The sequence below is a fragment of the Phyllobates terribilis genome, unplaced genomic scaffold (assembly GCF_046119375.1).
Source record: "Phyllobates terribilis strain yellow unplaced genomic scaffold, ASM4611937v1 Scaffold_437__1_contigs__length_1545540, whole genome shotgun sequence".
Taxonomy (NCBI): Eukaryota; Metazoa; Chordata; class Amphibia; order Anura; family Dendrobatidae; genus Phyllobates; species Phyllobates terribilis.
The window spans coordinates 1,126,586-1,147,585 of NW_027363197.1; the positions used below are offsets into that span (position 1 = coordinate 1,126,586).

The 21,000-nt window shown below is 46.5% G+C and overlaps 8 non-coding genes and 2 pseudogenes across 8 annotated transcripts; all 10 read right to left on the reverse strand.

Annotated features, from left to right (window-relative positions):
* Positions 1-3,613: 3,613 nt before the first annotated feature.
* Positions 3,614-3,711, reverse strand: LOC141228473 (U2 spliceosomal RNA; annotated as a pseudogene).
* A 1,115-nt stretch (positions 3,712-4,826) lies between these two features.
* On the reverse strand, positions 4,827-5,017 carry LOC141228300 (U2 spliceosomal RNA). The gene has a single exon (XR_012295215.1). It is a non-coding gene; the product is annotated as a U2 spliceosomal RNA (small nuclear RNA).
* A 1,115-nt stretch (positions 5,018-6,132) lies between these two features.
* On the reverse strand, positions 6,133-6,323 carry LOC141228962 (U2 spliceosomal RNA). Its single transcript, XR_012295755.1, has one exon. It is a non-coding gene; the product is annotated as a U2 spliceosomal RNA (small nuclear RNA).
* A 1,115-nt stretch (positions 6,324-7,438) lies between these two features.
* On the reverse strand, positions 7,439-7,643 carry LOC141228420 (U2 spliceosomal RNA; annotated as a pseudogene).
* A 6,106-nt stretch (positions 7,644-13,749) lies between these two features.
* On the reverse strand, positions 13,750-13,940 carry LOC141228309 (U2 spliceosomal RNA). The gene has a single exon (XR_012295224.1). It is a non-coding gene; the product is annotated as a U2 spliceosomal RNA (small nuclear RNA).
* Positions 13,941-15,055: 1,115 nt separating this feature from the next.
* Positions 15,056-15,246, reverse strand: LOC141228282 (U2 spliceosomal RNA). The gene has a single exon (XR_012295198.1). It is a non-coding gene; the product is annotated as a U2 spliceosomal RNA (small nuclear RNA).
* Positions 15,247-16,361: 1,115 nt separating this feature from the next.
* LOC141228963 (U2 spliceosomal RNA) lies at positions 16,362-16,552 on the reverse strand. The gene has a single exon (XR_012295756.1). It is a non-coding gene; the product is annotated as a U2 spliceosomal RNA (small nuclear RNA).
* A 1,115-nt stretch (positions 16,553-17,667) lies between these two features.
* Positions 17,668-17,858, reverse strand: LOC141228283 (U2 spliceosomal RNA). Its single transcript, XR_012295199.1, has one exon. It is a non-coding gene; the product is annotated as a U2 spliceosomal RNA (small nuclear RNA).
* A 1,115-nt stretch (positions 17,859-18,973) lies between these two features.
* On the reverse strand, positions 18,974-19,164 carry LOC141228964 (U2 spliceosomal RNA). Its single transcript, XR_012295757.1, has one exon. It is a non-coding gene; the product is annotated as a U2 spliceosomal RNA (small nuclear RNA).
* A 1,115-nt stretch (positions 19,165-20,279) lies between these two features.
* LOC141228965 (U2 spliceosomal RNA) lies at positions 20,280-20,470 on the reverse strand. Its single transcript, XR_012295758.1, has one exon. It is a non-coding gene; the product is annotated as a U2 spliceosomal RNA (small nuclear RNA).
* Between the last annotated feature and the right edge of the window lie 530 nt (positions 20,471-21,000).

Below are 21,000 nucleotides of genomic sequence, written 5' to 3' on the forward strand. Positions count from 1 at the left end.
GACCGTGTCCCGCACGAGAGCGAGGCTGTCTGCGATGCGACGTCCAGGGATGCCGCAGGTCTGGTCCGGGTGGATGATCCGTCCGATGACCGTCTTAAGTCGTGTCGCCATCGTCTTGGCCAGGATCTTGTAGTCCACGTTGAGCAGAGTGATGGGACGCCAATTCCTCAGGTCGCACCTCTCTCCCTTCCGCTTGTACAGGATCGTGACCATTCCTTCCCTCAAAGATGGAGGCATTCTACCCTCCACCACCATCTCCTCGTACAGGTCCAACAGGTCCGGACAGATGAGGTCTCCCAGCGCTACATAGAGCTCCGCTGGAAGACCATCACTGCCCGGGGTCCTGCCGGTCCTAAAGGATTTAGCGGCAGAGAGCAATTCGCCCACCATCAGAGGTTTGTCCAAGGCTGCCGTGCCTGCAGGATCAAGATGGTTAGTGATACCTGACAGGAACTTATCAGCAGCGTCGGGGTCGGTAGTCTTGTGGGAGTAGAGTTCGCTGTAGAAGTCGCTGACGACCCTCATCACGTCCTCCTTCCCACGTCGCATGTTTCCGCTCTCGTCTCGCAGCTCGTTCAGGGGCGTGTGACCGGCATGAAGTTTCCTGAAAAAGAATGAGTTACATTTCTCACCCTTCTCCAGATTCTCCACTTTGGAACGGAAGACGATTCGCTTGGACTCCTCCTCAAAGTGCCTTTTCAGGCTCTTCTTGGTCTCCTCCAGCTCCTCCCTCACGTCCCAGCCGCAGTGAAGAAGGTCCTGCAGCGACCGCAGCTCGCGCTGCAGCCCTCTGAAGTCCCTCCTCTTCTCACACGCCTGTTGTCGACCCTTGGCCTGAAAGAAACAGCGAAACTCAAGTTTAACATATTCCCACCAATCAGAGACTGTTTGGAAGCTACCCTTGTAGGACTGCCACATTGCGTAGGCTGCTCTCAGCTCCTCCACGACTTCATCCTGAGCCAGCAGAGCACAATTCAGCTTCCAGGAGCCGGGGCCGGACGGAAAACTGTCGCCGAGGACACCTTGTAAGTGAATGGCTCTGTGGTCGGAGAAGAAGCAGGAGACCATCGAGTGCCTACTCTGCCTGACTGCCCGAGAGGTGAACACAAAGTCAATCCTGGAGCGGAGTGAGCCATCGGGTCGGCTCCACGAATAGTTCATGGAGCCTCTCCCCATGGAGCCCACCACGTCCTGAAGAGAGGCCTCGGTTACCATCTCGATGAGCAGCTTGGACGTGATGTCCAACTTGGCAGATGTGCCAGAACTACGACCATCCTCCTCGATGGGGCAGTTGAAATCCCCGGCCATCACTAAGGTCCTGGTGGTGGCAAGCTGAAGCCGCAGGGTCTGGAAAAGCTCCAAACGCTCATTCTTCAGTGGGGACGCATACACGTTGATGAACCTGACAGGTTCTCCCGCCCAGTTGCCATCTACAACAAGAGCCCTGCCGCAGATGAGCTCCTGGACGGACTCAAGCGTGAATGCGCCCCCCCTGATCAGAATTGCGACCCCCGCAGACTTGTAGTCACCCCCACCGGACCAGTAGGATGGACCGTGGGACCACTCCCTGGCCAGATGTTTGAAGGACCTAGAGGAGGGAAGGGAACATTCCTGCAACATATAAACATCACACAATTGGGAAGTAAGGAAGGCATAAATAGTCTGACGTCTGAACTTGTCCTTGATGCTCCTGACATTAATGGAAAATAAGTTAATATTAGCCATCATGTAGGGAAAAAAGAAAAAGTTAGCGCAGGCAATACACCTTAGTTACCACTCCGGTCGGGTGGTCCCTCGTTGGTGTTGACTGCTGGTGACGGGATCACCAGCAGGCCCTCTTCCTCCATCTGGTCAAGCAGTGCGGCCTCGATCTCGGCGACCACCAGTTCCTCCTCTTCTGGCTCGGCCACCAGGGTCTCAACCATGTGCATCTCTTCTGGCTCAGGGAGGGTATCCTCCTTTTCGCCTACGAAATCCAGAATCTTCTTTTTGGAGGATTCAGTAGCAGGGCTGTCCTCCACCTTCCTCTTTCCCCGGGTTGGAACTGGGGAGACAAGAAGGGGAAAATCCTCCTTGGAATAGATAGCGGCGGGTGGAGGAAAGGTTAATTCCACTGCTACCATGGTCTGGGGAGGGAGAGTGGCTGCCGGGGCAGGGGAAAGGACACCTGCTGAGGAGTAGGGGAAGGAGGAAGAGGAAGTGGAATCCTCAGCAGGGGTGGCCGGGGTGGGGGGGTATTGGACGGGGGTGGCAGGGGGAGGGATCGAGAGAGGGGTGACAGAACTCTTACCCTCCTTTGACTTTTTCTTCTGCTTCGGAGCTGCTGGGACCGTCGCTGGGGCTTTGGCCACCGACTCCTTGACCGCTTTGGCCTTGGTCGTCTCGGCCTTGGCCGCTGGGGCCTTGGTCGTCGCGTCCTTGACCTTCACAGGCCTGGTCGTCGGGGCCTTGTCCTCCGTAGCTGGGGTCGTCGCAACCACCGATGCCCAGGATCTCTCACGCTTGGGGCAATCCTTGTACAGATGAGCCGCCAGCCCACACAGGTTGCAGGACGTCTTCTTCGGGCAGTCCTTCGAGCTGTGTCCCGTCACTCGACAAATCCTGCAGGCATCCTCCTTGCAGTCCTTCATCTCGTGGCCGTTCTTGCCGCATCTCCTGCAGTTCCGCGGCATGTCCGGGTAATAGATGAGGCCGTAGGAGTTGCCCAGGGAGAATGTCGGGGGCAGGTGCCGAAGTCCGTCTGAGTACGCCAGGTCCCTGTGAAGTCTAACGGTCACCGACCACTTACCTGTCCAGAAGCCGAGTCCATTCAGGATGTGAGAGGGTTCCTTCACAACCAAACAGAAGCGTCTCAGGAAGGTACAGATGTCTTGGCCTGGGGTGTGCGGGTTGCGCATGGAGACTGTGATCCTCCTTTCGTCCCTCTGGATAGGGCAGCTACCTGTAAAGGCAGAGAAAGAATTATCCGGTCCTTTTGCGCTTACCATTTCCCAGAACCTCCTGCAGGTGTTCACAGTGGCGAAGGTGATGAAGAAGATCCCCGTCAAGAAGGTCTGGATGCTGAGGGTGTCCGACCTGGAGAAGCCTCGATCCAGCAGCATCTTCTGGCAGAACACGTCCGAGGACATGTCCGGCACCCTCCCATCCACTTCCTTCAGCTTCAGGGCCACCGTCTGCCGCATCCATGGCTCCAGGGCTGGAGCTTCGTGGCGGGGCTTCTGGGGTCCCTTCTGCTGGCCAGTCGTGGAGGCAGAGTCCTTGGGGTCAGAATCGGCTCCTGCCTGGGCCATCCTGGCTGTCTCCTGCTCCAGGCTCTTCTTTTCGGCCTTCCTCGCAGCGCTTGCCATGGCTTTCCTCCTGCAGTTACTTCTTGGAGCTGGATCTGGAACTCTTCCCGGAATGGGTGGAGCTATGCAGATTCTTCTCCCGTCGTGTTCTGGACAAATTCCCCGAAAGGTCTTTGTCTCGATGATTTTCTTCCTCGAAGATTCCACAGGACAGCCCGATTCTTCTCCGAGTCTTCGTCTTCTTCTGGATTCTTTAGAGCTTCTTCCTCCCACCGATATCCGCCTTCCTTCTCCGATGTAAGCTGGGCTCCGAAGCTCTTCTCCTTCAGAGTTCGATCGCTCTCGTCAAGTGTAGATCGTAGCTCTTGTGTTCTTAAAAGAACAGATACTACACTTGATCTTAGCCAAAAGGCCGAGAAGCGATAACCAGAATTGGTTTCAAACTACGGAGCCACCCAAGGATCCTGAAAAGTCCATTTGTGGAGATGAGCTCCTGGACTCCCGTTAAGAAGACATGTTGTCAACCTCTAGATCCCTTACATGCCTGCACTTTTCGGCTTGCTGCTGCTGCAATCCACGCGTTTTAGATCTGCATAACTCCACCTCTTTAAACACAGCACCTTCACCCCCTGCTGTTCCCACCCGCCTCAACACCGTTGGAAGGGAGGAGAACCAATTAAGGCGGGGGGTGGGGTGGAACGAGCAGCTGTCTACCCTTAGCAGGAGGGCTCCTGATTACATACCTCTCCTGCTGCTGCTGCTGCTGGCTGTCCAGCAGCAGACTGAAGGTGGCTGCTGCTGTGCACAGGTATATAAAGGCTCAGAGCCTATTATGACACGCGCAGCCAGCGTTCCATTGCCACATTCCATCTACTGCAGGCAGGATACCTGGCTGGCTGAATGTCGCTGAGAAGCTCACAGAGACCGCCATAAGCAACAGTTTAACAGAATGCCACAGACTAATCAACCAAACTTTTTGGGTTGGGTTCTCTTTTATAGTCTGCAGGCATTAAATGAAAGAAGTCAGTGTTCCAGCAGAAGGAGACAACGTTTCAGAAAAGGCATTGTAGCAAACCAAAAAAGAAATTTTAAGCGCAGCAGAGTAACCAGCGCACATACCTGTTAGCTCAGGTGAGTTTAAAAGGCTGCTGTTGATAACAAGGGCATTTGCTAAATAGATGGTGTGTGTGCAACAATATACTGAAAGGTCAATTATATTGTGCAGCTTATCTCACCACCTGTAGTTATTTAGGTGAAAGCTCCAAAATGCTTGCCTAATATGTCTGTTTATCCAAAAGGAAGTAAAAAGGGAGAGCTAGAAAGATAGCATTGCATCACATTACATGGCAATGCAATGCACAGTTGCTGAAATTGAACCAAAATGAGCTTGTAATCTGGCTTCTGCAACTTTGAACATGAAAAATCCAATGAGGAGAAGAAAAGCAAAGCCAAAGAGTCCATCCCAAAATCCGACAAACAAGCAAAATGAACAAAAAACATTGAATTCAATTCTTTCTGATTTTAGAAACTGCATTAAAGAAGGGGTGCACCGGTCCTGGAGATACTGCAATATCAGGTCAATGCGTGGAGTGGACAGAGCAAGCTCTTTTCCCATCTCCCCGTTCTAAAAATCCATTTAATATATGGTCCCCAGATAGGGGACGTATCAGATATTAAACTGATAAGAACAGATACTACACTTGATCTTAGCCAAAAGGCCGAGAAGCGATAACCAGAATTGGTTTCAAACTACGGAGCCACCCAAGGATCCTGAAAAGTCCATTTGTGGAGATGAGCTCCTGGACTCCCGTTAAGAAGACATGTTGTCAACCTCTAGATCCCTTACATGCCTGCACTTTTCGGCTTGCTGCTGCTGCAATCCACGCGTTTTAGATCTGCATAACTCCACCTCTTTAAACACAGCACCTTCACCCCCTGCTGTTCCCACCCGCCTCAACACCGTTGGAAGGGAGGAGAACCAATTAAGGCGGGGGGTGGGGTGGAACGAGCAGCTGTCTACCCTTAGCAGGAGGGCTCCTGATTACATACCTCTCCTGCTGCTGCTGCTGCTGGCTGTCCAGCAGCAGACTGAAGGTGGCTGCTGCTGTGCACAGGTATATAAAGGCTCAGAGCCTATTATGACACGCGCAGCCAGCGTTCCATTGCCACATTCCATCTACTGCAGGCAGGATACCTGGCTGGCTGAATGTCGCTGAGAAGCTCACAGAGACCGCCATAAGCAACAGTTTAACAGAATGCCACAGACTAATCAACCAAACTTTTTGGGTTGGGTTCTCTTTTATAGTCTGCAGGCATTAAATGAAAGAAGTCAGTGTTCCAGCAGAAGGAGACAACGTTTCAGAAAAGGCATTGTAGCAAACCAAAAAAGAAATTTTAAGCGCAGCAGAGTAACCAGCGCACATACCTGTTAGCTCAGGTGAGTTTAAAAGGCTGCTGTTGATAACAAGGGCATTTGCTAAATAGATGGTGTGTGTGCAACAATATACTGAAAGGTCAATTATATTGTGCAGCTTATCTCACCACCTGTAGTTATTTAGGTGAAAGCTCCAAAATGCTTGCCTAATATGTCTGTTTATCCAAAAGGAAGTAAAAAGGGAGAGCTAGAAAGATAGCATTGCATCACATTACATGGCAATGCAATGCACAGTTGCTGAAGTTGAACCAAAATGAGCTTGTAATCTGGCTTCTGCAACTTTGAACATGAAAAATCCAATGAGGAGAAGAAAAGCAAAGCCAAAGAGTCCATCCCAAAATCCGACAAACAAGCAAAATGAACAAAAAACATTGAATTCAATTCTTTCTGATTTTAGAAACTGCATTAAAGAAGGGGTGCACCGGTCCTGGAGATACTGCAATACCAGGTCAATGCGTGGAGTGGACAGAGCAAGCTCTTTTTCCATCTCCCTGTTCTAAAAATCCATTTAATATATGGTCCCCAGATAGGGGACGTATCAGATATTAAACTGATAAGAACAGATACTACACTTGATCTTAGCCAAAAGGCCGAGAAGCGATAACCAGAATTGGTTTCAAACTACGGAGCCACCCAAGGATCCTGAAAAGTCCATTTGTGGAGATGAGCTCCTGGACTCCCGTTAAGAAGACATGTTGTCAACCTCTAGATCCCTTACATGCCTGCACTTTTCGGCTTGCTGCTGCTGCAATCCACGCGTTTTAGATCTGCATAACTCCACCTCTTTAAACACAGCACCTTCACCCCCTGCTGTTCCCACCCGCCTCAACACCGTTGGAAGGGAGGAGAACCAATTAAGGCGGGGGGTGGGGTGGAACGAGCAGCTGTCTACCCTTAGCAGGAGGGCTCCTGATTACATACCTCTCCTGCTGCTGCTGCTGCTGGCTGTCCAGCAGCAGACTGAAGGTGGCTGCTGCTGTGCACAGGTATATAAAGGCTCAGAGCCTATTATGACACGCGCAGCCAGCGTTCCATTGCCACATTCCATCTACTGCAGGCAGGATACCTGGCTGGCTGAATGTCGCTGAGAAGCTCACAGAGACCGCCATAAGCAACAGTTTAACAGAATGCCACAGACTAATCAGCCAAACTTTTTGGGTTGGGTTCTCTTTTATAGTCTGCAGGCATTAAATGAAAGAAGTCAGTGTTCCAGCAGAAGGAGACAACGTTTCAGAAAAGGCATTGTAGCAAACCAAAAAAGAAATTTTAAGCGCAGCAGAGTAACCAGCGCACATACCTGTTAGCTCAGGTGAGTTTAAAAGGCTGCTGTTGATAACAAGGGCATTTGCTAAATAGATGGTGTGTGTGCAACAATATACTGAAAGGTCAATTATATTGTGCAGCTTATCTCACCACCTGTAGTTATTTAGGTGAAAGCTCCAAAATGCTTGCCTAATATGTCTGTTTATCCAAAAGGAAGTAAAAAGGGAGAGCTAGAAAGATAGCATTGCATCACATTACATGGCAATGCAATGCACAGTTGCTGAAGTTGAACCAAAATGAGCTTGTAATCTGGCTTCTGCAACTTTGAACATGAAAAATCCAATGAGGAGAAGAAAAGCAAAGCCAAAGAGTCCATCCCAAAATCCGACAAACAAGCAAAATGAACAAAAAACATTGAATTCAATTCTTTCTGATTTTAGAAACTGCATTAAAGAAGGGGTGCACCGGTCCTGGAGATACTGCAATACCAGGTCAATGCGTGGAGTGGACAGAGCAAGCTCTTTTTCCATCTCCCTGTTCTAAAAATCCATTTAATATATGGTCCCCAGATAGGGGACGTATCAGATATTAAACTGATAAGAACAGATTTTTTTTTTTTTTTTTTAAACCATTCAGTTTAGTTTTTTAGCAAACAGTATGAATTTCTCCAAAATTTGCTACTTAAAACTTCTCATCATCATGGTTCTATTTATTTAGCAGTAGTATAAGACGAAATATAATCACAAGGGAACATCCTTTACGTAACACAAATGCAGAAACTTCAAGGAATCACAAAGAAAAAAATCACTGGTATTTGATAAGGTAATGCCACTTTTTAAATTTCCAAATCCCTTCGGCATCTGTGCCACCACCGCCTCTGCTGTCCAACTTATATATCAGGTATAGTCTTGAAAGAATAAGTCTAACACATTCATTCACTGATAAAGATTTCCTTTTGAAAAGTCCAAGGTTCCTTGCATCCCACAAACTCTCCATCACACAAGCCATTATCAACCATAAAATTCTATCTTTAGACCGACTACACGCACCAATTCCAAACATCGCCACACGCCAATCCACAAAATTCACGCCTGCTAAACCCTTACACAATCCACCTACACACTTCCACACACTGTACGCGTACTCACAATCCCACATAACATGCCTGACAGTCTCACAACCACCACATCCCACTCTCGGACACACATCTGTTCTTATCAACTCTCTTTTCTTCTGCACTTCTCTCACAGGTAAAATATTATGTAAAGTCATCCACACAACATCCTTCTGTTTGTTTGACATCCCATACGTATCTAACTTCTTCCATGCATCTGAAACCTCATTCCCTCTCAGCCCAACAATATTACACTCTACCTCATTTGCACTCATTCTTTTCACCACATTCTTGGTCATTCTAAAATCATTCATTCCCACACTCAACAAATCATGCTTTCTCACAAATTTCTCAATCACCTCATACCAAACAGGACACTTAAAGGCCACAGGCACACTCGCATCTCTCTTCCTCCAGCATAACCCATACAACATCCATCCAGCAGAATAATTAGCCATAAAAGCACCTTTATTGCCTTTACCCAGCAAAATAACCACAGTCTTAATATAATTAAGGCCTAAAAAAACTTCAATATTGGGAAAGGCCAGCCCACCATGCTGACAAGCCTTAAAAAGGCTCTCCCGCTTCAACTTCTCCATCTTACTACACCACAGGAATGTGAATACCAACTTCTCTATTCTCTTAATTTTCCTGTAAGGAGAAGGAAAAACAGTCGCCACATAAAGCAGGATAGGGAGAATCACTGCTTTGATAATTAACACCTTACCACGCAGAGTCAATTCTCTCATTCGCCAAAAATTCAATTTACGTTCAACCCGCATACCACACTCTTCCCAACTTTCATTCCCTTTTAAGTCATCATTAAATAATACGCCCAAAATCTTGATTGCACCCTCTTCACACTTTACACCATCCATACGAATACTACTATCTCCAAAACATTTAAAACTACATTTATTCCAATTTACCCTAAAACCAGACGCACCAACAAAAAAATCCAAAAGCAATTTAATTCTACTCAAAGAAGCCATACTTTCACTCACAACCACAACATCATCCATATAACCTAACACTTTCACATGCTTACCACCACTACCAGGCACCAACAAACCTCTCATCATTTTATCCCGTCTAATCAAACATAACAATGGTTCTATTACACATACAAATAAGACGGGGGACATAGGACACCCCTGCCTTACTCCTGACCTAATCTTCACTTTGTCACACAGCCACCCATTAACCAAGAACTCACTTGACACACAATCATACAATGATTTTACACAATTCACAAATTCTCTAGGAAACCCCATTCTTTCCAGTACTTTAAACAAAAACACATGCGAAACCCTGTCAAACGCCTTCTCAAAATCAATAGCTAAAGTCATACATTTCTGCTTTCTATCCTTGCAATCCCCAATCATATCTCTCAACAATAACAAGTTATCACTCATACTTCTTCCAGGCACTGCACATACTTGGTCCTCCTCCACAACACTACCAATCACTTCACGCATACGATTTGCCAGTAACTTACTGTAGACCTTATAATCCGAATTCAGCAGTGTTATTGGTCTCCAGTTTTCCAAACGTTTCCTCTCACCCTTTTTATACACAAGCACAACCACTCCTTCTTTCATTGATTCACACAACCTACCATTCACCCACATATACTTACATACCTCAGTCAAATCTGTTCCCAAAACTTCCCATGCTTTCACATACAACTCTACAGGTATACCATCTTTCCCAGGAGTCTTACTCTTTTTAGCACTCCACACCACATTCTTCACTTCATCCAGAACTACATCCTCACACAATAGATCACGCTCCTCAGAATCAAGTTTTTTCTCCACACCATTCAGAACATATGACACAAGCCCAGAGTCAATCCATTTCTCATCATACAACTTGCTATAAAACCTATTCACTTCTTTCAGCACATCCTCACCCATACAGTTGGTTCCACTTTCATTCACAACTTCATTCATATCAGTCTTCCTACCATTCATTTTTTTAAAAAAGAACCTCGTACACTTCTCATTTTTCTCCAGGTGCTCAATTTTAGTACGATATATAATTTCCTTTCCTTTCTCATCCAACACACGCTTCAATTCATTCTTAGCCTCAGTAAGTTGATCAGACATCTCCAAACCACTTGCAACACACTTTCTCAACCAGTCAATCCGTCTATTAAGGTCATTAAACCTATTCCTATATCTGGCAGCTTTTCTATAGCCCCACTTTTTGAAGAAAGTTTTAAATTGCACTTTCACCCAGTCCCACCAGTCAAGAACACACACAAAATCCTTCTTACGCATTCTCCATCTTTCATACTTTACATTAAACTCATTCATCACCTCATCATCCTCTAACAGCCTTGCATTCAACTTCCATACCCCACCGCCATACACTTGGTCACCATTCGCACAAAACACGCCTCTCAAACATTCATGGTCCGAAAAAGGTACCTTTTGTTGAGAAAAATCCAAACATACCATATTTTTAGAAAATAACATTAAATCAATTCTGGAATGAATCTCACCACGGTCAGCATGGTATGTCGGCGGTGGTGGCATGCCAAGAACAACAACTGCTGCATCTAAAAAGGAAAAATCACAAATTAAATGGGACAATTTCTTTCCTGTTATGTCACACTTTCCTTCTGTGACACAATTAATGTCCCCAACAAAAATAGTGGGAGATTTCCCTGGAAGAAAAAAACTTAATTTTTCAAGAAGAGCAAGCCGCTCTTCCTTCCCTGTAGGGCAATATAAATTAATAATTCTGACCCGCCACCCTCTATAACTCAAAAATGCAATTAAACATCGGCCCACCTCCACCACAATATAACTATCAATAGAGATTTCTTTATTCCCAACTAATATCCCCACCCCATCATTTTTATTATGATTAGACCCTGACCAGATATGCTGTCCGTAAGGCCAGTCTTTGTCACAAGGAGCATCCTGAATCCCACACTCCTGAAGGCAAAAAACATCAGCACCTAAATGTTTCAGGTAGTCCAGAACAGTTGTTCTTCTGATTTTAGATCTGATCTGCCTTACATTTAGGGACACTACATCCCAACCAGATTGGCAAGACATTAATTAATGAAAAGAAATACATGACTCAATGTTGATCACACCATACTCATCCATTATCATCAGACTGGGAAAGCACCCCAAAGGTGTTGATGCTCTCAGGGATGCCAAGGTAAGGAGCATCAGGGGAGAAGACATCCTGCGGGTAAATGCGGTCACTTGCAGGACTGTCGCACCCTCCGCTGGCAGGTGAGTACTCTCGTCTGGGTTTTTTATTGGCCAGTTCAGGAGTATCATCATCATCAAAAGACCTCCCAGAAGTAAAGTCTCCTTGGCCACCATCCCTGGCCACCTCTTCGTCTGTAGCACCCCAGGACAATGCAGGGGTTCGAGCTAGAGACACATCCATGTCACCCTCACCACATATTTCGGACTGATGAGGGAGGTCCACATCCAACTCGGAGATCTCCATACCTGGCCCAGCAGGGGCCGGAGGGTCCAACAGGTTCTGGGCCTCACCCACCAGATCTTCAACCTCAGGGGGCTCCGTCTCAGCATTGATCTCTGCAGTAGTCACCTGTGGGGTAACAGCAGGGACAGTAGGCTTACCTTTGGTCACTTCGGAGAAGGACCTAGGCTTGACTTTAGCCTTACAATCCCGAATCACATGTCCTTCCTCCCCGCAGGCATCACATACCACCGGGTTGGAACAATCCTTCGCCAGATGACCGTACTTGTTGCACTTTCTACAGTTTGGCAATTGCTTGCAGAAATCCTGGATATGCCCGAACATGTTGCATCTCCTGCAGAACAATGGCGCCTCGGGAAAAAACAGATATCCAGAGTCTCTTCCAATTGTAAAGTTCAGGGGAGGATAGTGAATACCTCCAGGACCATGAGGGTCTATCCCAAACCTCACAAAGTATTTATACTTCCCAGTCCACAGCCCTTCTCCATTTAAGATTTTATGGGAGAATTGCACAAAAATGCAGTGTCTTCTCAGGAATGCAGTGATATCATCCCGGGAGATAAAGGGGTTGTGCATGAATATTACCACCGGGATATCCCCCTTAGAGTAGAGTACAGTGAAGATAAGTCCATCCAGCTGAGGGTGCTCTGAAAGGACTTGAAGAGTTTTGAAAAGGTTTTGGCAAGCCGCCATAGAAGAAAGCACCAAGACGTACCTATGCTCCCTTCTGAACTCCTGCAAACAGATGATCTCCGACTTCTGGATCTTCAGGATTTCATAGAAAATGGCGTTGACCAGGTATGACAACGAGAAATGGTCCTTCTTCTCCTCAGAGACGTCGATACGGAAAGCATTCTTGACCCGGGGATCCCCGGTCCCAGCAAAACGAAGCTTGACACCCATGGTCGCTTCAGGAATCGCCTTCTCGTTTCCTCCTCACTCTCCCCCTATAGCAGCATCCAGCTTAAGCCACCGAAGTGGCGATGCTGGAAGGCCGAGGGCTAGTACACAAGGAACCTCTTGTCCAAACACTAGGTCTGAGCCAAAAGGCCGAGAAGCGATAACCAGAATTGGTTTCAAACTACGGAGCCACCCAAGGATCCTGAAAAGTCCATTTGTGGAGATGAGCTCCTGGACTCCCGTTAAGAAGACATGTTGTCAACCTCTAGATCCCTTACATGCCTGCACTTTTCGGCTTGCTGCTGCTGCAATCCACGCGTTTTAGATCTGCATAACTCCACCTCTTTAAACACAGCACCTTCACCCCCTGCTGTTCCCACCCGCCTCAACACCGTTGGAAGGGAGGAGAACCAATTAAGGCGGGGGGTGGGGTGGAACGAGCAGCTGTCTACCCTTAGCAGGAGGGCTCCTGATTACATACCTCTCCTGCTGCTGCTGCTGCTGGCTGTCCAGCAGCAGACTGAAGGTGGCTGCTGCTGTGCACAGGTATATAAAGGCTCAGAGCCTATTATGACACGCGCAGCCAGCGTTCCATTGCCACATTCCATCTACTGCAGGCAGGATACCTGGCTGGCTGAATGTCGCTGAGAAGCTCACAGAGACCGCCATAAGCAACAGTTTAACAGAATGCCACAGACTAATCAACCAAACTTTTTGGGTTGGGTTCTCTTTTATAGTCTGCAGGCATTAAATGAAAGAAGTCAGTGTTCCAGCAGAAGGAGACAACGTTTCAGAAAAGGCATTGTAGCAAACCAAAAAAGAAATTTTAAGCGCAGCAGAGTAACCAGCGCACATACCTGTTAGCTCAGGTGAGTTTAAAAGGCTGCTGTTGACAACAAGGGCATTTGCTAAATAGATGGTGTGTGTGCAACAATATACTGAAAGGTCAATTATATTGTGCAGCTTATCTCACCACCTGTAGTTATTTAGGTGAAAGCTCCAAAATGCTTGCCTAATATGTCTGTTTATCCAAAAGGAAGTAAAAAGGGAGAGCTAGAAAGATAGCATTGCATCACATTACATGGCAATGCAATGCACAGTTGCTGAAGTTGAACCAAAATGAGCTTGTAATCTGGCTTCTGCAACTTTGAACATGAAAAATCCAATGAGGAGAAGAAAAGCAAAGCCAAAGAGTCCATCCCAAAATCCGACAAACAAGCAAAATGAACAAAAAACATTGAATTCAATTCTTTCTGATTTTAGAAACTGCATTAAAGAAGGGGTGCACCGGTCCTGGAGATACTGCAATACCAGGTCAATGCGTGGAGTGGACAGAGCAAGCTCTTTTTCCATCTCCCTGTTCTAAAAATCCATTTAATATATGGTCCCCAGATAGGGGACGTATCAGATATTAAACTGATAAGAACAGATACTACACTTGGTCTGAGCCAAAAGGCCGAGAAGCGATAACCAGAATTGATTTCAAACTACGGAGCCACCCAAGGATCCTGAAAAGTCCATTTGTGGAGATGAGCTCCTGGACTCCCGTTAAGAAGACATGTTGTCAACCTCTAGATCCCTTACATGCCTGCACTTTTCGGCTTGCTGCTGCTGCAATCCACGCGTTTTAGATCTGCATAACTCCACCTCTTTAAACACAGCACCTTCACCCCCTGCTGTTCCCACCCGCCTCAACACCGTTGGAAGGGAGGAGAACCAATTAAGGCGGGGGGTGGGGTGGAACGAGCAGCTGTCTACCCTTAGCAGGAGGGCTCCTGATTACATACCTCTCCTGCTGCTGCTGCTGCTGGCTGTCCAGCAGCAGACTGAAGGTGGCTGCTGCTGTGCACAGGTATATAAAGGCTCAGAGCCTATTATGACACGCGCAGCCAGCGTTCCATTGCCACATTCCATCTACTGCAGGCAGGATACCTGGCTGGCTGAATGTCGCTGAGAAGCTCACAGAGACCGCCATAAGCAACAGTTTAACAGAATGCCACAGACTAATCAACCAAACTTTTTGGGTTGGGTTCTCTTTTATAGTCTGCAGGCATTAAATGAAAGAAGTCAGTGTTCCAGCAGAAGGAGACAACGTTTCAGAAAAGGCATTGTAGCAAACCAAAAAAGAAATTTTAAGCGCAGCAGAGTAACCAGCGCACATACCTGTTAGCTCAGGTGAGTTTAAAAGGCTGCTGTTGATAACAAGGGCATTTGCTAAATAGATGGTGTGTGTGCAACAATATACTGAAAGGTCAATTATATTGTGCAGCTTATCTCACCACCTGTAGTTATTTAGGTGAAAGCTCCAAAATGCTTGCCTAATATGTCTGTTTATCCAAAAGGAAGTAAAAAGGGAGAGCTAGAAAGATAGCATTGCATCACATTACATGGCAATGCAATGCACAGTTACTGAAGTTGAACCAAAATGAGCTTGTAATCTGGCTTCTGCAACTTTGAACATGAAAAATCCAATGAGGAGAAGAAAAGCAAAGCCAAAGAGTCCATCCCAAAATCCGACAAACAAGCAAAATGAACAAAAAACATTGAATTCAATTCTTTCTGATTTTAGAAACTGCATTAAAGAAGGGGTGCACCGGTCCTGGAGATACTGCAATACCAGGTCAATGCGTGGAGTGGACAGAGCAAGCTCTTTTTCCATCTCCCTGTTCTAAAAATCCATTTAATATATGGTCCCCAGATAGGGGACGTATCAGATATTAAACTGATAAGAACAGATACTACACTTGATCTTAACCAAAAGGCCGAGAAGCGATAACCAGAATTGGTTTCAAACTACGGAGCCACCCAAGGATCCTGAAAAGTCCATTTGTGGAGATGAGCTCCTGGACTCCCGTTAAGAAGACATGTTGTCAACCTCTAGATCCCTTACATGCCTGCACTTTTCGGCTTGCTGCTGCTGCAATCCACGCGTTTTAGATCTGCATAACTCCACCTCTTTAAACACAGCACCTTCACCCCCTGCTGTTCCCACCCGCCTCAACACCGTTGGAAGGGAGGAGAACCAATTAAGGCGGGGGGTGGGGTGGAACGAGCAGCTGTCTACCCTTAGCAGGAGGGCTCCTGATTAAATACCTCTCCTGCTGCTGCTGCTGCTGGCTGTCCAGCAGCAGACTGAAGGTGGCTGCTGCTGTGCACAGGTATATAAAGGCTCAGAGCCTATTATGACACGCGCAGCCAGCGTTCCATTGCCACATTCCATCTACTGCAGGCAGGATACCTGGCTGGCTGAATGTCGCTGAGAAGCTCACAGAGACCGCCATAAGCAACAGTTTAACAGAATGCCACAGACTAATCAACCAAACTTTTTGGGTTGGGTTCTCTTTTATAGTCTGCAGGCATTAAATGAAAGAAGTCAGTGTTCCAGCAGAAGGAGACAACGTTTCAGAAAAGGCATTGTAGCAAACCAAAAAAGAAATTTTAAGCGCAGCAGAGTAACCAGCGCACATACCTGTTAGCTCAGGTGAGTTTAAAAGGCTGCTGTTGATAACAAGGGCATTTGCTAAATAGATGGTGTGTGTGCAACAATATACTGAAAGGTCAATTATATTGTGCAGCTTATCTCACCACCTGTAGTTATTTAGGTGAAAGCTCCAAAATGCTTGCCTAATATGTCTGTTTATCCAAAAGGAAGTAAAAAGGGAGAGCTAGAAAGATAGCATTGCATCACATTACATGGCAATGCAATGCACAGTTGCTGAAGTTGAACCAAAATGAGCTTGTAATCTGGCTTCTGCAACTTTGAACATGAAAAATCCAATGAGGAGAAGAAAAGCAAAGCCAAAGAGTCCATCCCAAAATCCGACAAACAAGCAAAATGAACAAAAAACATTGAATTCAATTCTTTCTGATTTTAGAAACTGCATTAAAGAAGGGGTGCACCGGTCCTGGAGATACTGCAATACCAGGTCAATGCGTGGAGTGGACAGAGCAAGCTCTTTTTCCATCTCCCTGTTCTAAAAATCCATTTAATATATGGTCCCCAGATAGGGGACGTATCAGATATTAAACTGATAAGAACAGATACTACACTTGATCTTAGCCAAAAGGCCGAGAAGCGATAACCAGAATTGGTTTCAAACTACGGAGCCACCCAAGGATCCTGAAAAGTCCATTTGTGGAGATGAGCTCCTGGACTCCCGTTAAGAAGACATGTTGTCAACCTCTAGATCCCTTACATGCCTGCACTTTTCGGCTTGCTGCTGCTGCAATCCACGCGTTTTAGATCTGCATAACTCCACCTCTTTAAACACAGCACCTTCACCCCCTGCTGTTCCCACCCGCCTCAACACCGTTGGAAGGGAGGAGAACCAATTAAGGCGGGGGGTGGGGTGGAACGAGCAGCTGTCTACCCTTAGCAGGAGGGCTCCTGATTACATACCTCTCCTGCTGCTGCTGCTGCTGGCTGTCCAGCAGCAGACTGAAGGTGGCTGCTGCTGTGCACAGGTATATAAAGGCTCAGAGCCTATTATGACACGCGCAGCCAGCGTTCCATTGCCACATTCCATCTACTGCAGGCAGGATACCTGGCTGGCTGAATGTCGCTGAGAAGCTCACAGAGACCGCCATAAGCAACAGTTTAACAGAATGCCACAGACTAATCAACCAAACTTTTTGGGTTGGGTTCTCTTTTATAGTCTGCAGGCATTAAATGAAAGAAGTCAGTGTTCCAGCAGAAGGAGACAACGTTTCAGAAAAGGCATTGTAGCAAACCAAAAAAGAAATTTTAAGCGCAGCAGAGTAACCAGCGCACATACCTGTTAGCTCAGGTGAGTTTAAAAGGCTGCTGTTGATAACAAGGGCATTTGCTAAATAGATGGTGTGTGTGCAACAATATACTGAAAGGTCAATTATATTGTGCAGCTTATCTCACCACCTGTAGTTATTTAGGTGAAAGCTCCAAAATGCTTGCCTAATATGTCTGTTTATCCAAAAGGAAGTAAAAAGGGAGAGCTAGAAAGATAGCATTGCATCACATTACATGGCAATGCAATGCACAGTTGCTGAAGTTGAACCAAAATGAGCTTGTAATCTGGCTTCTGCAACTTTGAACATGAAAAATCCAATGAGGAGAAGAAAAGCAAAGCCAAAGAGTCCATCCCAAAATCCGACAAACAAGCAAAATGAACAAAAAACATTGAATTCAATTCTTTCTGATTTTAGAAACTGCATTAAAGAAGGGGTGCACCGGTCCTGGAGATACTGCAATACCAGGTCAATGCGTGGAGTGGACAGAGCAAGCTCTTTTTCCATCTCCCTGTTCTAAAAATCCATTTAATATATGGTCCCCAGATAGGGGACGTATCAGATATTAAACTGATAAGAACAGATACTACACTTGATCTTAACCAAAAGGCCGAGAAGCGATAACCAGAATTGGTTTCAAACTACGGAGCCACCCAAGGATCCTGAAAAGTCCATTTGTGGAGATGAGCTCCTGGACTCCCGTTAAGAAGACATGTTGTCAACCTCTAGATCCCTTACATGCCTGCACTTTTCGGCTTGCTGCTGCTGCAATCCACGCGTTTTAGATCTGCATAACTCCACCTCTTTAAACACAGCACCTTCACCCCCTGCTGTTCCCACCCGCCTCAACACCGTTGGAAGGGAGGAGAACCAATTAAGGCGGGGGGTGGGGTGGAACGAGCAGCTGTCTACCCTTAGCAGGAGGGCTCCTGATTAAATACCTCTCCTGCTGCTGCTGCTGCTGGCTGTCCAGCAGCAGACTGAAGGTGGCTGCTGCTGTGCACAGGTATATAAAGGCTCAGAGCCTATTATGACACGCGCAGCCAGCGTTCCATTGCCACATTCCATCTACTGCAGGCAGGATACCTGGCTGGCTGAATGTCGCTGAGAAGCTCACAGAGACCGCCATAAGCAACAGTTTAACAGAATGCCACAGACTAATCAACCAAACTTTTTGGGTTGGGTTCTCTTTTATAGTCTGCAGGCATTAAATGAAAGAAGTCAGTGTTCCAGCAGAAGGAGACAACGTTTCAGAAAAGGCATTGTAGCAAACCAAAAAAGAAATTTTAAGCGCAGCAGAGTAACCAGCGCACATACCTGTTAGCTCAGGTGAGTTTAAAAGGCTGCTGTTGATAACAAGGGCATTTGCTAAATAGATGGTGTGTGTGCAACAATATACTGAAAGGTCAATTATATTGTGCAGCTTATCTCACCACCTGTAGTTATTTAGGTGAAAGCTCCAAAATGCTTGCCTAATATGTCTGTTTATCCAAAAGGAAGTAAAAAGGGAGAGCTAGAAAGATAGCATTGCATCACATTACATGGCAATGCAATGCACAGTTGCTGAAGTTGAACCAAAATGAGCTTGTAATCTGGCTTCTGCAACTTTGAACATGAAAAATCCAATGAGGAGAAGAAAAGCAAAGCCAAAGAGTCCATCCCAAAATCCGACAAACAAGCAAAATGAACAAAAAACATTGAATTCAATTCTTTCTGATTTTAGAAACTGCATTAAAGAAGGGGTGCACCGGTCCTGGAGATACTGCAATACCAGGTCAATGCGTGGAGTGGACAGAGCAAGCTCTTTTTCCATCTCCCTGTTCTAAAAATCCATTTAATATATGGTCCCCAGATAGGGGACGTATCAGATATTAAACTGATAAGAACAGATACTACACTTGATCTTAGCCAAAAGGCCGAGAAGCGATAACCAGAATTGGTTTCAAACTACGGAGCCACCCAAGGATCCTGAAAAGTCCATTTGTGGAGATGAGCTCCTGGACTCCCGTTAAGAAGACATGTTGTCAACCTCTAGATCCCTTACATGCCTGCACTTTTCGGCTTGCTGCTGCTGCAATCCACGCGTTTTAGATCTGCATAACTCCACCTCTTTAAACACAGCACCTTCACCCCCTGCTGTTCCCACCCGCCTCAACACCGTTGGAAGGGAGGAGAACCAATTAAGGCGGGGGGTGGGGTGGAACGAGCAGCTGTCTACCCTTAGCAGGAGGGCTCCTGATTACATACCTCTCCTGCTGCTGCTGCTGCTGGCTGTCCAGCAGCAGACTGAAGGTGGCTGCTGCTGTGCACAGGTATATAAAGGCTCAGAGCCTATTATGACACGCGCAGCCAGCGTTCCATTGCCACATTCCATCTACTGCAGGCAGGATACCTGGCTGGCTGAATGTCGCTGAGAAGCTCACAGAGACCGCCATAAGCAACAGTTTAACAGAATGCCACAGACTAATCAACCAAACTTTTTGGGTTGGGTTCTCTTTTATAGTCTGCAGGCATTAAATGAAAGAAGTCAGTGTTCCAGCAGAAGGAGACAACGTTTCAGAAAAGGCATTGTAGCAAACCAAAAAAGAAATTTTAAGCGCAGCAGAGTAACCAGCGCACATACCTGTTAGCTCAGGTGAGTTTAAAAGGCTGCTGTTGATAACAAGGGCATTTGCTAAATAGATGGTGTGTGTGCAACAATATACTGAAAGGTCAATTATATTGTGCAGCTTATCTCACCACCTGTAGTTATTTAGGTGAAAGCTCCAAAATGCTTGCCTAATATGTCTGTTTATCCAAAAGGAAGTAAAAAGGGAGAGCTAGAAAGATAGCATTGCATCACATTACATGGCAATGCAATGCACAGTTGCTGAAGTTGAACCAAAATGAGCTTGTAATCTGGCTTCTGCAACTTTGAACATGAAAAATCCAATGAGGAGAAGAAAAGCAAAGCCAAAGAGTCCATCCCCAAATCCGACAAACAAGCAAAATGAACAAAAAACATTGAATTCAATTCTTTCTGATTTTAGAAACTGCATTAAAGAAGGGGTGCACCGGTCCTGGAGATACTGCAATACCAGGTCAATGCGTGGAGTGGACAGAGCAAGCTCTTTTTCCATCTCCCTGTTCTAAAAATCCATTTAATATATGGTCCCCAGATAGGGGACGTATCAGATATTAAACTGATAAGAACAGATACTACACTTGATCTTAGCCAAAAGGCCGAGAAGCGATAACCAGAATTGGTTTCAAACTACGGAGCCACCCAAGGATCCTGAAAAGTCCATTTGTGGAGATGAGCTCCTGGACTCCCGTTAAGAAGACATGTTGTCAACCTCTAGATCCCTTACATGCCTGCACTTTTCGGCTTGCTGCTGCTGCAATCCACGCGTTTTAGATCTGCATAACGCCACCTCTTTAAACACAGCACCTTCACCCCCTGCTGTTCCCACCCGCCTCAACACCGTTGGAAGGGAGGAGAACCAATTAAGGCGGGGGGTGGGGTGGAACGAGCAGCTGTCTACCCTTAGCAGGAGGGCTCCTGATTACATACCTCTCCTGCTGCTGCTGCTGCTGGCTGTCCAGCAGCAGACTGAAGGTGGCTGCTGCTGTGCACAGGTATATAAAGGCTCAGAGCCTATTATGACACGCGCAGCCAGCGTTCCATTGCCACATTCCATCTACTGCAGGCAGGATACCTGGCTGGCTGAATGTCGCTGAGAAGCTCACAGAGACCGCCATAAGCAACAGTTTAACAGAATGCC